Source organism: Nannospalax galili, unplaced genomic scaffold (assembly GCF_000622305.1).
Source record: "Nannospalax galili isolate Female #2095 unplaced genomic scaffold, S.galili_v1.0 scaffold1415, whole genome shotgun sequence".
Taxonomy (NCBI): Eukaryota; Metazoa; Chordata; class Mammalia; order Rodentia; family Spalacidae; genus Nannospalax; species Nannospalax galili.
Window position 1 is genome coordinate 301,559 of NW_008336308.1, and position 16,311 is coordinate 317,869.

The window sequence follows — 16,311 nt, forward strand, 5'->3', positions numbered from 1 at the left end:
TCATTTCCAAAGGAAACCACATTGTCTGGTATTGCTAAGGTACTATATTAGGGCCCAGATGCTGATAAATATCTGCACATACATGAGTGGCTAGGCATATGTTCATATTATGAAATCAACTCACCATTTAATGTGATATAAAATATGTTTTTCTGCCAAATTGGAATAAAATTACTTGTTTTGTACAATTAGTTATTTTACTACTAAATGATTTTTCAGTAAAGGCCTCAAAATAATAAATCAGTGAGAGTCAATTAATTTTAAGCCTATGTATAAACATTGGTGCAGTAGAGGTGGCTTATAAGGTAAGAGCAGTTGCTGCTCTTACAGGGTAAGGTTCCCTGTACATATTGAAGCTCACAACTGCCGAAAATTCCAGCTCCATGGGATTTAACAACGTCATCTGGCCTTCAAGGACACCTGTATACATGTGCACATAGACACATAGACACACAAACACACAGACACGCATAAATAAAAGTAAAATAAGTCTTCAAAATCATAAATGAAAATAAAATTGTATTAAACATTTATAAATCCTCAAGAGGTTTTTTTGAGACTTGGTCTCCCTGTAGTCCCAGCAAGGCTAGAACTCACTGTGTAGACCAGGCTAGCCTCTATCTCACAGAGATCTGCCAGCCTCGGCCTCATGATTATTAGGATTAGAGAAATGCATCATCTTACCTGGCTCAGAAACATGTAATAATTCACCTGCACCTTCACCAGCTCCATTCTCTTTCCCCACACTATCCCCTTTCTAGACTCGGGCCTAGTCCTGCTTTGCTCCTGTACTTTCTGCTCCAGATCTCTGAACTAGCTTTCTAACCAAGATCCTGCCCACTGTGTCTTGATCCCGGCACCCACACTAGCTGAATTCTCTAGATACATGGCCACACATACCCTGATTAATTAGTTAGATCCATACATGCTGTCCCTTCCTTTGGCTTGCACATAGGTCCCCTTCCTTATCTACCTGTGAGAGACCTACACTCTGTCTCAGTAAGTCAGACCCTGAACACATGGGTTGACTTCCTTGTATCCTGATCAATTCCTTTCTCTCTCCCCATGTTGCTCTGCTCCCAGCTTTAGGCCTAGTCCTGCTCTGCTGCTGTACTTTCTGCCTCAGATATCTGGACTAGCCTCCTAACCCAGACCATGCCCACTGTAACCTGATCTCATTCTCCAGCTTCATGGCCTACACCTATTCTGCCTAGCTAGTTAGACCCTCCTCACACTGTTCCTACCCCAGCATTGCTCCTAGACACCTCCTGATCTTCCTGCCCGAGACCTTCTCACTAGCCTACCAGAATTCAGTCACTGGGCCCCCATATCTTGAATTTCATTCACCGCAATGGAGAGTGTTTCACTAATCACCTTGGAAACAACCTCTCCCATCAACTAAAAATCAAAAGCAAGAGGCTGGAGACGTGGCTCAGCAGTTATGATCACTGGCTACCTTTGCAGAGGACCCGGATTGGTTCCAGCCCCCTACGTGATGACTGAAAATCATCTGGAACTCAAGATTCAGGTGACCCAACACCCTCTTCTGACCTCTGTGGGCATTGCAAAACACAGGTACACTCACGCACATGCAGGCAATACATTCATACACATAAAATAATAATGATAATAAAATGTTTTAAAAAATAAAAAGAGGAACCCTGAAGCACACACAAACTATTCAAACTTAAGCAAAAAGCAACCAAACTACATCCATCAACAACATAAACAGAATCAAACTTCAGCCAAATAATGCTGGGCTAGAAATTCGTATCAGACACACAACCAGGAAATGAAATCCAAAGGCTCAAATAACAATACAAAAACTTGAATAATATGAAAAACCAAGAGACTATGTCCCCAACAAAACCCACCAGTTCTACAGAAGTGTACTATAATGAGAACATCCAGAGGGACAGTAGGTCACAGAATTTAAAAGAACAATCATAAATATAGTAAAAAAAAATAAACTTAAAGACCACAAAGAGAAACAACTCAAAGAACTCAAAGAGGATAGGAATGAACTTCTGACTGAAGTTCAAGAAAATTACAAATACATGGCTGGATAAAAAGACCAAAACAATTCAGGACCTGAAAGTGACTTCACAAAAATGATAGAAATATTAAAGAAAAATGTCAAACTGAAAATTGAATTGAAAAATTCAATAAATCAATTTGATATGATAGGAGAAAGCTTGGCAAACAGAATTGATAAAATGGAAAATAGAATACTGGGATTGAATGATAAGTTGAAGAAATCGACCCTCAAGCCAAGAATATGAAAAATTAAAAAAACACAAGAAATGAACATGCAGGAAATATGGGATACCATGAAAAGACTAAGTATACCTATCATAGCATAGAGGAAGTAGAAGAATCTCAGGTCAATGGCATTAAGAGAACTTCAACTGAAGTGTAGGAAAAACTTCTCTAAATTAAGGAAAGACATGCCTATACAGATACAAGAAGCACACAGAACACCAAATAGACAGGATCAGAATAAAAATTCCTCATGGTTTATCATAGTAAAAACACTAAATGTACAGAACATAAGAGGGCAGAGAAAGATTCTAGAGGAAAACAATAAGTTGCATGTAAAAACATCCATCAGAATTATAGCTGAATTTTCAATGTAAACTTTGCCAGAAGAGCCTGGACCCAAAGTATTCCCAATTATAAATGACCATAGATGTCAACCCAGAATACCCCACAAAATTGTCTATCATAGTTGGAGGGGAAAGAAAAATCTCGTTATGTCCAAAAAACCAGCAATCCAAAGAATACTAGAAGCAATACAAAGGACTGAAGATAGGAATGTGTATACCCAAAAGGTTATAGAAAGAAAACAAATGAATATTTAGAGTGGCACAAAAAGGTCCAAGATCACAAACTAATTAAAATGGCAATAACTAATACAAATTTGTAAATATAAATGACATCAACTCCCCAGTCAAAAGACTCAGACTACTACAGTGGATTAAGAAAAAAAAATCATCTTTTTGTTGTGTGCAAGAAACTCATCTCACCTTTAAGGATAGTCACTAACTAAGGGTGAAATGCAGAAAAAAATTTCCAAGCAAAGGGCACTCAGAAAGAAGCAGGTGTTGCAATTCTAATATCTATCCAAATAGATTTCAAATTAAAACTAATCAGAGGAGATAAAGAAGGTCATTTCATTCTGATCAAAGGAAAATTTGACCAAGAATATAGATAGTACAATCATGAACTTACATGTACCTATCTACAGTACATTTAAGCACAGATTAACCCAAACTCAGTAATTTGATGACTTCAATAGCTACTGTTTACAAAAGACAGGTCAACTGGACAAAGAATAAACAGAGAGACATCTGAATTAAATGACATCATACATCAAATGGACCTAACAAGACATCTACCAAATATTCTACCCAAGCACCAAAGAATGCACTGTCTATTCAGCAGCTCATGGAAGTTTCAATAAAATTGCCCACATCTTGGTACACAAAATGAGCTTCAACAATTTTTTACAAATTGAAATAATTCCATGTATTCTACCAGACCACAATATGGTAAAACTTAAAATCAACTGCAAAATAAACTCTAGTAACTACAAGAAGTCATGGAGATTAGGCAACACACTCCTGAATGAATAGGTCAAAGAAGAAATTAAGAAAGACATAAAAGTATTCCTGGAATTAAATTAAAATGTTACTCTAACACAAGAAATCCTCTGGAGTACTTTAAATGCAGTCCTAAGAGGAAAGTTTACAGCTCTAAGTGCCTACATTATAAAATAAGAAAGTGCACATGCAAATGACTGAAGAGTACACCTCAAAATTCTGGAAAGGCAAGAACAATCCAAATTCAAACCTAGCAGATGAGAAGAAATAGCAAAAATATGAGCATAAATTAGTAAAATATACACAAAGGAAACAATGCAAAATATCAATGAATTTAAGAGCTTGTTCTTGGAAAAGATAAACAAGCTAGAGAGACTTTTTACCCAGTTAACCAAAAGAAAGAAGAGCAAATCCAAATTAACAAAATCAGAGGTGAAAGGGAAACATCACAACAGACATCAAAAAAATCCACAGTAGTGGATATACTTTATAATGGAATGCTTAAAAACTTATAGTCTATTAAATTTGAAAATCTAAAAGAAATGTATGCATTTCTAAACTCATGGACACCACCAATGCTAAATCAAGTAGATGCAAATGACTTAAACAGACCGATAAAAATAAGAAAATTGAAAAAGTAATACAAAATCTCCCAACTAGCAAAAGCCCAGGTCCAGATGAATTCACAACAAAATTATACCAGACATTTAAAGAAAGCCAACAACCAATATTACTTAAATTATTGAAAAAAGATAGATACAGAGAACTCCCAAACTCCTTCTATGAAGTCAGTATTACTTTAACACCATAACCAGAGAAAGAGATAACAATAAAAATAACCTATTGGCCCATATCCCTCATGAACATAGATTCAAAAAAAATCTCAAAAAATACTCGCTATCACCATATAGATACCCATAAAAAGGTCATTCACCATGATCAAGTATAGCATATAAGTGGATTTAAAGACAAAAATCACATGATCATCTCAATAGATGCACAAAAGGTCTTTGATAAAATACAACATGTGTGGGGCTGGAGAGATGGCTCAGTGGTTAAGAACACTGGCTGTTCTTGCAAAGGTCCTGGGTTCGAGTCCCAGCACCCACATGGTGGCTATGAAATGACCTAAACTCCAGTTGCAGGGGAATCAAAAGCCCTCTTCTCACCTCCTTGGCATTGTATGACATGGGTGCATTCACATACATGCAGGCAATGCACTGATACACATAAAATAAAAATAACAAATAAAATATTAAAAAATACAACATGCGTTTATATTAAATGGAAACATACTTCAATGTAATCAAAGCTATATATAACAAACACACAGTCAACCTCATTCTAAAAAGTGAAAACCTTGAAGCATTCCACTAAAATCAGGAGCCAGACAAGGGTTTCCTCTGTTTACACTCCTTTTCAATATAGTTCTTGAAAAACTTGCTGGAGTAATAAGAAAAGAAAATTAAAGGAGTAATAATGGAAAAAGAAGGGATCAAATTATCCCTATTTACAGACGATATTATATGATACATAAGAGATTCCAAAAACGCCACCAGAAAAGTGTTAGATATGATCAACCATTTCAGCAAAGGGCAAGTTACAAAATGAAATAACAAAAATCAGTAGCAATCAGAGAAAGAATTCATGGAAACAATTCCATTCACAATAACCTTAAAAAAGTATCTAGGAATAAACCTAATTGAAGACATTAAAGATCTCTACAACGAAAATTTTAAATATTTGAAGAAAGAAATGGAGGAAAGCATGAGGATATAGAAAAACCTCCCGAGATCATGTATTGCTAGAATCAATATTGTGAAAATGCCCACCCTCCCAAAATAAATCTATAGATTAAATGCAATGCCAATCAAAATACCCATTAAATTCTTCATAAACCTAGAACAAACCATCCTAAAATTTGTGTGGAATCACAAAAGACTGGATAGTCAAAGCAATCATGAGCTAAATCCACCAGACTCAAACTATATTACAGAGTCAGTCATTAAAACACATAGCATGGTGCTGGCACAAAAACAGATACTTAGACCAGTAGAAGTAATAGGAGACCAAAATATGAGAGCCTGTAATTTTAGCCACCTGATATTTGACAAAGATGCCAAGAATTCAAACTGAAAGAATGACAGCATCTTCAACAAATGGTGATGACAAAACTGGATCTCTACCTGTACAAGAAGGAAATTAGACCCTTACCTTTCACTGTGCACAAAAATCAACTCCAAGTGGATTAAAGACCTCAATGTGAAACTCTTAGAAGAAAACATTGGCAGTACCCCACTAGTTATAGGTATAGGAAATGACTTTATAAGTTGCACATTAGTTGCTCAGGAGTTATGGTCAACAATAAATATGTGGTACCCCATTAAACTAAGAAGCTTATGTAGAGAAAATAAACAAGAAAGTAATGAGGAAATCTACAGCACAGGAAAAAAATTGTCACCATCTACACACCTGACAAAAAATTTGAAAAACAAAGAAATAAGAAATGACCAAATAAAAAGATGGGCTAAGGACCTGAGCAGAGTGTTCTCAAATGTAAAAAAAATGGCTAAGAAACACCTTAAAAAGGCTCCAACATTCTTAGTAGTTAGGAAAATCCAAATCCAAATAATTTTTAAAAATTTTTAAAATTATTTATTTAATAACCACACAATTAGAAGAAATATTTGATTACAATAGCATTGACATATTCAATAACAATTTCCATAGCTAATATGCATCTCTTTCAAAATTGTAAATTTTTAGGTTTACAGTTGAATCAATACAGTTATACAATATTGTACTCAGTATAACCCCTATAAGACATAAAATTGAACGAGGTTTTAACCTTTAATAAAGATCTCCATTTCATTATTAAAATACACAGTTTCATACTGAAAAATTCATTTTTAATGCAATTAACACTAAGATGTTTGTACATGTGTTTCTAATCGCTATATATCTGATTAATACTAGTCACAGTTGGTTACTTTCTGAGATCTTTGGCATCTGTGATGGCTAATCCTGGGTGTCAACTTGACTAGATCTGGGATTAACTGAAATGGGAGAGATCTTCTTAATTGGATCATCTGAAGCTGGAAGACATGCCCTAAATGTGGGTGTTACCTTCTGATGGCAGCCCGTATAAAAGGCCATGGCAGAGGAGAACTACTGGCTTCTTGCTGCTTGCCTTCTCTCTTGCTGGTGAGTTTGTCTTGCCGTTGTAGACTGAAGACTAGCTGATCTTTTGGAACTCATCAGACCTTCAGCGCCAGATTGGGACTACTGAGACATCCAGCCTCGTGGACTGAGCGAGTATGGATTCCACTATATTGATGATGTTGTGCTGATTGGATCAAGTGAGCAGGAAGTAGCAGACAGTCTGGACTTGTTCGTAAAGCATATGCACATGAGAGGAAGGGAAATAAATCCAACCAAAATTCAAGGGTCTTCTACCTCAGTGAAATTTCTAGGAGATAAGTGGTGTGGAGCATGCAGAGACATTCCTTCTAAGGTGAAGAATAAGTTGTTGAACTTGGCCCCTCCTTCCACCAAGAAAGAAGCACAACGCTTAGTGGGGCTGTTTGGACTCTGGAGGCAGCACACTCCTCATTTGGGTGTGTTACTACAACCCATATATCAAGTGGCTTGGAACATAGCTACATTTGTGTGGGGCCTGGAACAAGAAAGTGCCCTTCAACAGATCCAGGCTGCTGTACAAGCTGCTCTGCCCCTTGCGCCATATGATCCAGCAGACCCGGTGGTGCTTGAGGTATCAGTGGCAGATAAAGATGCTGTTTGGGGTCTCTGGCAGGCCCCCATAGGGGAATCACAGTGGAGGCCATTGGGATTTTGGAGTAAGGCTTTGCCTTCATCTGAAGACAACTATTCTCCCTTTGAGAGACAGCTCTTAGCCTGCTATTGGGCCTTAGTGGAAACTGAATGTTTGAAAATGGGCCACCAAGTCACCATGCAACCAGAGCAGCCCATCATGAGCTGGGTGTTATCTAACCCCCCAAACCATAATGTAGGCCATGCACAGCAACAATCCATTATCAAATGGAAGTGGTATATATGTGATCGGGCCGAGCAGGCCTGGAGGGAAGAAGCAAGTTACATGAAGAAATTGCCCAACTACCTATGGTTCCTATTCCTGTTACGATGCCTCCTGTTCTCAAGCATGCACCCACGGCTTCATGGGGTGTGCCCTAGGACTGGTTGACTGAGGAAGAGAAGACTAGGGCTTGGTTTACAGATGGTTCTGCACGCTATGCAGGGACCACGCAGAATTGGACAGCTGTGATATTACAGCCAATTTATGGAACAACCCTGAAGGACACCGGGGAAGGAAAGTCTTCACCGTGGGCAGTACTTTGGGCAGTGCACATGGTCGTGCATTTTGCTTGGAAGGAGAAATGACCAGAAGTGTGATTATATGCTGATTCATGGGCTGTAGACAATGGTTTGGCTGGATGGTCAGGGACTTGGAAGGAGCATGGTTGGGAAATTGGTGAGAAAGACATTTGGGGAAGAAGTATGTGGCTAGATCTCTCCAAATGGGCAAAGGATGTGAACATACTTGTGTCTCATGTAAATGCTCATCAAAATGTGGCTTCAGGAGAAGATGAGTTCAATACTCAAGTAGATCAGATGACCCACTCTGTGGATTGTCAACCTCTTTCTTCAACTATCCCTGTCATTGCTCAATGGGCCCATGAACAAAGTGGCCATGGTGGCAGAGATGGAGGTTGTGCATGGGCTCGACAGCATGGACTCCCACTCATGAAAGGTGACCTGGCTACAGCTGCTGCTGAGTGCCAGATCTGCCAACAGCAGACACCAACACTGAGCCCCTGATATGGCACTGTTCCCCATGGCAAACAGCCTGCAACCTGGTGGCAGGTTGACTACATCGGACCATTTCCTTCTTGGAGGGAGATAGCATTTTGTTCTTACAGGAATAGACACTTATTCTAGTTATGGATTTGCCTTTCCTGCACGTGATGCTTCTGCCAAAACTACTATCCAGGGACTTATAGAATGCCTTATCCACCATCATGGTATTCCACACAGCATCACTTCTGACCAGGGAACTCACTTAACAGACAAAGAAGAGTGACAGTGGGCCCATGGTCATGGAATCTACTGGTCTTACCATGTTCCCCACAATCCTGAAGCAGCTGGCTTGATAGAATGATGGAATGGTCTCTTAAAGACACAGTTACAGCACTAATTAGGTGGCAAAAGCCTGGAGGGCTGGGCAGGGTCCTCCAGAAGGTAGTGTATGCTTTGGACGTCCCTTCCCCCAAGTTATCAAATCCAAGGCTGGAGTTGTGGGCATCAAGTTAGACAAGGTCATGGTGCCCCTGGCAGGAACCAATGGCAAGACCACTACCCAAGGGCTGGACGGGCTGTCTGAATGCTGTACCCAGTAAGGATGGAGCTGACTTTGCCAAGTGGTGTTGTGTGTGGAAGATTGGTGAGCACAATCCTTCAGCCATTGCCGTCATGGAAAATGCCAATGTTCTGGCCTGTTATGCCAGCATCTCCAGCAGAATGGTATTGTGCCCATTATGGAGCCAGAAATCCTCCTTGATGGGGACCAGGACTTGAAGCATTATCAGTATGCAACTAAGAAGTTACTGGCTGCTGTCTACAAGGCTCTGAGCAATCACCAAATCTACTTGGAAGGCACCTTGGTGAAGCCCAACGTTGTCACCCCAGGCCATGCTTGCATGTAGGAAACCAGGATGCCAGGCCCTAGGGTGAGGTGAGCCTAAAACTTATATGTCTAGGCAGCATTCTCTGCTAAAGTGAGGGGCACTGAAAACAGTGGCTCTGATAATCCCTGTCTTGCAGAACACTGCTAGACTGGCAGGAGGAAGTGGCCGGGTCATAAAAGTGCAGGCTCCCTGCTCTGTGGGAAAGTGTCTTGGTTAACAACCCTTAGCCCATCTCCTTGTCCTGAACAAATAACTCAGCTATCCCTGGCTAAGAGATTAAGCCAGGTTAAAGATTTACTCCTGAGCTAAAAGCTAAAATTCACTATGCTTTTAGCTCTAAGAAAGAAAACATTGTGGCTGATAAATTACTGGATGGGCACGCACTGATAACCTTGAGTAAAAGTTTAAGAATCCTTCTGGTGCCAACTAACACTAAATGTCCTGTTCCTTTGTGCTTTAAATCTTTGTATGTGACTGCCATATCCCACGTGACTGCTAGTTCCTTAGGATGTATAAAAAACATCTGAATTTTAAAATAAATTGGCCTGTTGGGAAGACACAGGTCCCAGAGTTTATGACTCTGTCACTGATCAGACCCTCTGCCCCAGAGCCAGCAGGTCCCCGGCTAAGCAACGCAAACCTGAGTCCTGGCACTTGCACCCAGAAGTTTTCCAATGAGGAGATTGCCATGGCAACTGTCACAGCACTGCAGTGGCACAGTGCCCCCGTTGTCCATAGGGGTCACTTTCCTGTCTGGAGGGCTGAGGGAGGAAGAGGCATCCATCAACCTCAATGCCATCAACAAGTAGCCCCTGCTGAAGCCATGGGCCTTGACTTTCTCCTGCAAGTCTCTGCCCTAGTGGCCTGGGGCAGGAAGAAGGAGAACCTGAAGGCTGCCCAAGAGAAGTACATCAAGTAAGTCCTGGCCAACAGCCTTGCTTGTCAAGGAAAGAACACCCCAAGTGATAGTTGGAGTAGTGAGGACGAATATCATTAAAAACATTGTATACATGTATAAAATTCACAAAGAACAAATAATAAATAAATAAATAAAAGCTGAAAAAATGGACAGCATGTAAAAGCAGAAAAATAGAAATGGAGTGAATGTTATGAAGAGGGAGAAAAAGCAGATAGAGATAAAACAGATAAAAGTAAAGTAGAATGAAAGGGACAGCAAAAGCTTATCACAATGTCTTAAAGTCAAAATGCCACTAAAAGTGTTTTGAAAAGGAGAATAGACAGGGTCAACAGATGAGGCACTGGAGGTGTTTCTTTCTGCTTCTCTACAGCGGGAGTCTTCCCTGCTGATGAGGCTAGTGACTTGAAGTTAGTCTCTTTTCATCCCTACAGTTTTGGTGGGGGCTGAATTCAAACCATGTCAGTATCAGACGTCCACCAGACTTTTCTTCCTTTTAGGTATTTCCCTTCTGTCTGTGCTAGTGCCCTCTAGTGGCCAAAATAATTTTGTCAATGAATGCCTTTTGCAAGTTCTTTCATGCTCCCAAGACTCCCCAACTTATAGACTCTGTGCAGACTAATGAATGTAGGCAACAGCATCTCCCAATTGCAATGTCAAGTGGAGAAATCAAAGAGCGCACTGTATAGAGATCTGTACAAGAGAAGGAACCTCTGCTTTCAAACCCCACTGAACATTATACACTCTGCATGATTAAGCTCCGGAGGCGGTTCAGTATTTGTCATGTCAGCAGTAGACCCAGTGTAAGACACAGAGCTCCAGATGCTGATCTGCTCCTTGATATGAGGCTCAGGACTAAAACATTCCTCAGTTAGGCTGAGGTAATGGCTTTAGGTTCTAGCCACAGAAGACAGATTGCTGACCACTGTACTCTTCACTGCATATGCCAAGCTTTGATGCCTGAACTTCTAGATGCATCTGTGCCTCATTCCTTTCTTCACTATGACAGCCTCCTGGGACACTCTCCCACTCTGGTGCTATGATATGCTGACCCCAGATTTCCAAACTTATAATTGTTCTAGTTACCAAGTTTCTGGTGAGTCTCAGCCTTAAACAATAGACTCACTCTCAGGATGATGGTTGGTCACAGGCTTTTGAGATATGGGGAGTCACAGGTCCTATGGGAAAAGGTGCTGTGCCAGAAAAGTCATGGTCTTACCAAAACTCCCAACTGATCTCCAGTCTTGTAATAACTGTTGATTAGTTCTACCATTTTATCCCCACCAGAACCACTTGATTTAACCTTTTGTATCAGGTTTTGTTGCCGTTTGCCTGCTAACCTGTAGGCTTTGCCAGCAGCCACATACTGCTCAGACCTTTTCCATGAAAATCTGTTCTGTTTTTCTTGGACCTTTTAGCTGTGTTTTCACCTCCTTTGTGATTTCCAATGTTGTTGCAGTCTTTATGTCTTTGACATACTGTGTTTTTAAAATTATTACACCTCCCATTCACTGAATTTCACAGTATCAGCTTTTACTTAGTTGCCTTTCTTGAAATTCCCTTTTTATAATTCTAATGAATATCCTTTTACGCCTTTATTTCACATCTCTGCTCTTCTACCACATTAACTCTCATGTTTGTTTCCTTGACCATGTTCATGAGTTCTCTGCAGTTGTCATGCTTAGTTTGGATTTTGCTATCTCAAACAATGTTTCTTCAACTTTGACTTCCATCCCCCATTTTCTGCTTCATTTAGTCTACTGGAGATGTTTTCCACTGGGCTTTAAAATGGTTTACTTAGTATTCCATTTCCAACTTTTCTTTGAGTTTTAAAAAATCCATTTTCTCAATTTCCTGGCTGAATTTCTCACCCATAATTTCTTATTGTGGCCCTGTGACAATCCCTTCATTCATTTGCCTTCTTCCTCAGGATTCAATGATCAGTCTTACAGCTAATATTTTGGGATCTTGGGTATTTCAAATATTTCAGCATGTTTGGCTGCAGTTATAAAAGATTTGTGGAATTTTGGAAATGTGTGTGTGGAGGGGGGCACTTGTGTATGCTGGTGCTTGGCACCTATGTGTTCCTAGTCTTGAGGAGGCCAGAGGTCAACTTTGGGTGTCATTTATTCATTTTTTAGGGGGTCATCTGCCTTTTTTTCTTACTTTTTATATTTGAGAATTTCATTCATAAGTATTATCTTTGCATTCATTCTATCCTGCCAAGACCTTTATCAACTCCTCCCTTGACCCTAACTCCCTCTCAATTCCTTATCCTCTCCTTTGATTACTACTGATACATATACATACACACATTTATCAACACACATATACATATATATTGCACTGAGTCCATATAGTGGTGCTCGTGTACATCTGTGTTTTGGGCTGCCCACTTGCATTAGATAACCTCTTTGGAAGCCAATCTCATGAGAAAACTGTTTCTCCCTTCCTCAACATTCATTGACTGCCTATAGATCTTTATCTTGAGGTAAGACCCATGACACTCAGCTCATCTACCTGGGCATGTCATCTGCTTTTTCCATTATGCAGGTCTCTACCATCCTGTGGAAATTTAATTGATGTAACTTCACTATCATGTCTAGAATGCGTTAGCTAGCAGTAGGTGTCTTACCCCTCTGGTGCTTTCATTATTTCTGTCCTTCTTCCATGATGTTCCCTGATACTTAGGTGTAGAGTTTGCATTGCACATGTGTCACTTAGGACTGGGAATCTCACAGTCTATTATTTTCTGCATTTGACCAGTTTTGGAGTTTTGGAATAATCACCATTAATTTAATAAAGAAACTTCTTTGATGAGTAGTGTTAGGTACACATCCCTGTAAATATAAGGATATGAGTTTAGAATACAGTAAGAAATAATGTTGGTCTATGCAAATGACAGCAGTAAGTTTTCCTCTAGGGTCTATGCCATCTCCAGCTATGTGTGCTTGGCTATAATTACAGTAACATGCACAGTTTCCTTCTTTAGGAATGGCTTTTATAAAATAGGCATAATCCGGACTAATGACTTAATTAACCACAGCAAACTCACTGAACCATGTGCTCTTGTGACCTGGGTACCCAATATTGCTTCCTAGTAACCTCGATTTACTACTCCACCCCAAGATTTAGAATGAATGTGGGTATGCTTGAAAATTAACACACAAAAAAGTTGAAAGGCAGCACACCCATCCCCACTGGAAACATGAAGATTGAAAAAGGATGCTTACCATTTGTGCATGAAATATTCTAGAACTAGGACTGAAAAAGCAAGATTGCCTGGTAGGATGCTAGAGGATTCAAGTTTCTACTTTCCCAATTGAAGCAGGAGAAATCATTTTGAATACAATTATGAGTGAGGCCTGACTTGAGGACATCGTTCCATGCACACCTTCAAGAGATATCTATGGACACAGATGTCTTCCAAGTTCAGGCCCATTCTTAAGAACTAAATTTAAGAGTCAGTACGTGATTGACTCAGGCATTAACTGCAATGTGATTGTTATATGACACCCTCCCATTGAGCAGGCCTTAAGTCCAATAGATATTTATTGTTTACTCCCAAGATTAAAGTACTACTCCTGCATCAATAGAGTAAGTTTGCTGGGTTGGTCATTGTTGTGGTTCATAGACATTACAGTTGGGTAGGATCATCAACTGGCTTTCTTCGTACGCAACTTAAATAATATTTTCTGACACTGTCATGGCTAGTTTTCAGGGAGAAGGATTCCAGGTTAGTTCCAACTCAATTTTTCCATATCCCTGTGTCTAAAATTTCATAATTTCAAATTCTGGGAGGCAATCAAGGACTGTGGCAATAGTCTACATCATTTTTTAAGTTTCTAGGACTACCCTGACCAACAACACAAAGGGAAGTTTTCCATGCCTGGCCTAGTGAGTTTTATTATATAACCCTCAGGTATGCACAGGCACTCAAATGCATATTATGTGTATATTTTTCAGTAGGCTTATGAACATTTCACTATGATTTTGCTTTGTGTTTAAGCACTATTTATTGTTCTCTATCCCTATATAAATGTTCCCCATCCCTCCCTACTTAAAGTATCTCCCCATTTTTCCTATTTCCTGATTCCTGCTATCCCTCTCTTTTGAGCCCCTTCTTCCTCTTTTCATGCTTGCTTTCCACTTTCTAGGCTCCTGTGATTATATTATTATATTATATATTATGTGTTACATACCCACATCTGAGGATTTGGAGCTAGAATTCACAATTCAGAGAACAGGTGTCACTTGTTTTGCTGAGTCTGAGTTTCCTCACTTAATATAACAGTTTCTAGCTCCATCCATTTACCTGAAAATTTATGATATTTCTTTATTGCTGAGTAGAACCTGATAGTGTAAATGTTCCACATTTTCATTATCAGTTCACCAGTTCTGGGAAATTTACATTTTTTTCCATCACCTAACTTTAATGAAAAGCAGCAATAAACAAGACTGATGAAATACCTCTACAGTAGGTTAGTGAGTCTGTTGGGCATTAGACAAAGGAGCGGAGAATCATGTAAAGATCTATTTTTAGTATTTTATGAGTTCTGCATACTGATTTCCACAGTAGCTGTACCAGTTTGCAATCCCACCAGTGATGAATGAGGATTCCCCTTTCCACACACCCATGCAAGTATTTGGTATTATTTGTGTTCTGTATCTACCTAATTCTGAGCTCTTCATGAGCATAGGAGGTCTTTACATCTTCAATCTTCAATGAATTTAAGTTTTCATTGTAAAGAACATTAATGATTTTGATTATGTTTCTTCCTAGATATTTAACTTTTGAGGGTGTTGTAATCAGTGCTTCTATTATTGTTTTCTCTGTATACTTGTTACTGGTATATAAAAATGCAGGTAGTTTTTTAAAATTGATTTTTATCCTGCCACTTTGCAAAAAGTGTTGATCATTTCTAGATGTTTTCTTTTGAAAGTTTTGGGATAGCTTGTGTATAATATCATACCATATACAAGTAGGGATAATTTGACTTTTCTTCTAATTAATAACCTGATTTATTTCTCTTGTATTATTGCTCTAGCTAGGGTTTCAAGCACTATATTGAAAAGAAGTCAAGATAGTTGGCAACCTTGTCTGATTTCTGATTTTAATTGATATGCCTCACATTTTCTCCATAGTTTAGAATGATTCTGGCAGTGGGTTTATTGTATATAGCCTTAATAATGTTGAGATAGGTTCTGTCCAGTACAATTCCCTTCATCATGAAGGCATGTTGGATTTTGTTAAAGGTCTTTTCTGCGTCTATGAAGATGATCATGTGATTTTTGTCTTTAAATAAGCCCATTTATATGATTTATTACATTTTGGCTTCCATATATTAAGATCTGTAAATAGAATCTATTTTAAATGGAAAAGTCATGGAAAAAGTTCACAGATCAATAAATAACCAAACAATTAAACACCAAAAGTGGATAATCTAATCATGAGGAGCAAGAAAAAATATGCAGACAGTTCTCAAAGAATGCAGTAAAGTGACCAATGAGTGTGTGTTATGGCCTGGTGGAGATGTAACTGAACAAAAGGGAATTTGTCTTGTTTTTTTTGTTTGATTTTAGCTTACACAGACAGAGGTGCTTTCCACCACCAGAAACTGATGGAAGGATTTGAAAAAAATGTGTATCCACTTTTGGAATTAAATAGAGATTCCTGCGAAAACTGAATGTAGAGCTATCACATGATCCAACCAAAACCTTCTTGAAATTTACTCAAAGAATCAAAATCAGCATGCTTCAGACACATTTGCTTAATCCTTGTCTATTGCAAAACTATTTACAATGGCTAAGTTACAGAATGAACTTTGGTGTTCATCAATATTTGAGCTAATATATAAAAAATTCTATATATACACAGTTGGGTTCTATTTATACCATAAAAAGGAATAAAAATCTTGTCATTATCAGGATGACAGATGGTTTCAGAAATCATGTTAAGTGAAATATGCCAGACAAAAAAGACAAATATCATATTTTCCCTCATATGTAGACTAAAACCATCTCTCTCTCTCTATCATCTATCTATCTATCTATCTATCTATCTATCTAT

At 38.9% G+C, this 16,311-nt stretch overlaps 1 pseudogene; it reads left to right on the plus strand.

Moving 5' to 3' along the window:
- Positions 1–5,621: 5,621 nt before the first annotated feature.
- On the plus strand, positions 5,622–10,244 carry LOC103732446 (annotated as a pseudogene).
- Positions 10,245–16,311: the final 6,067 nt, after the last annotated feature.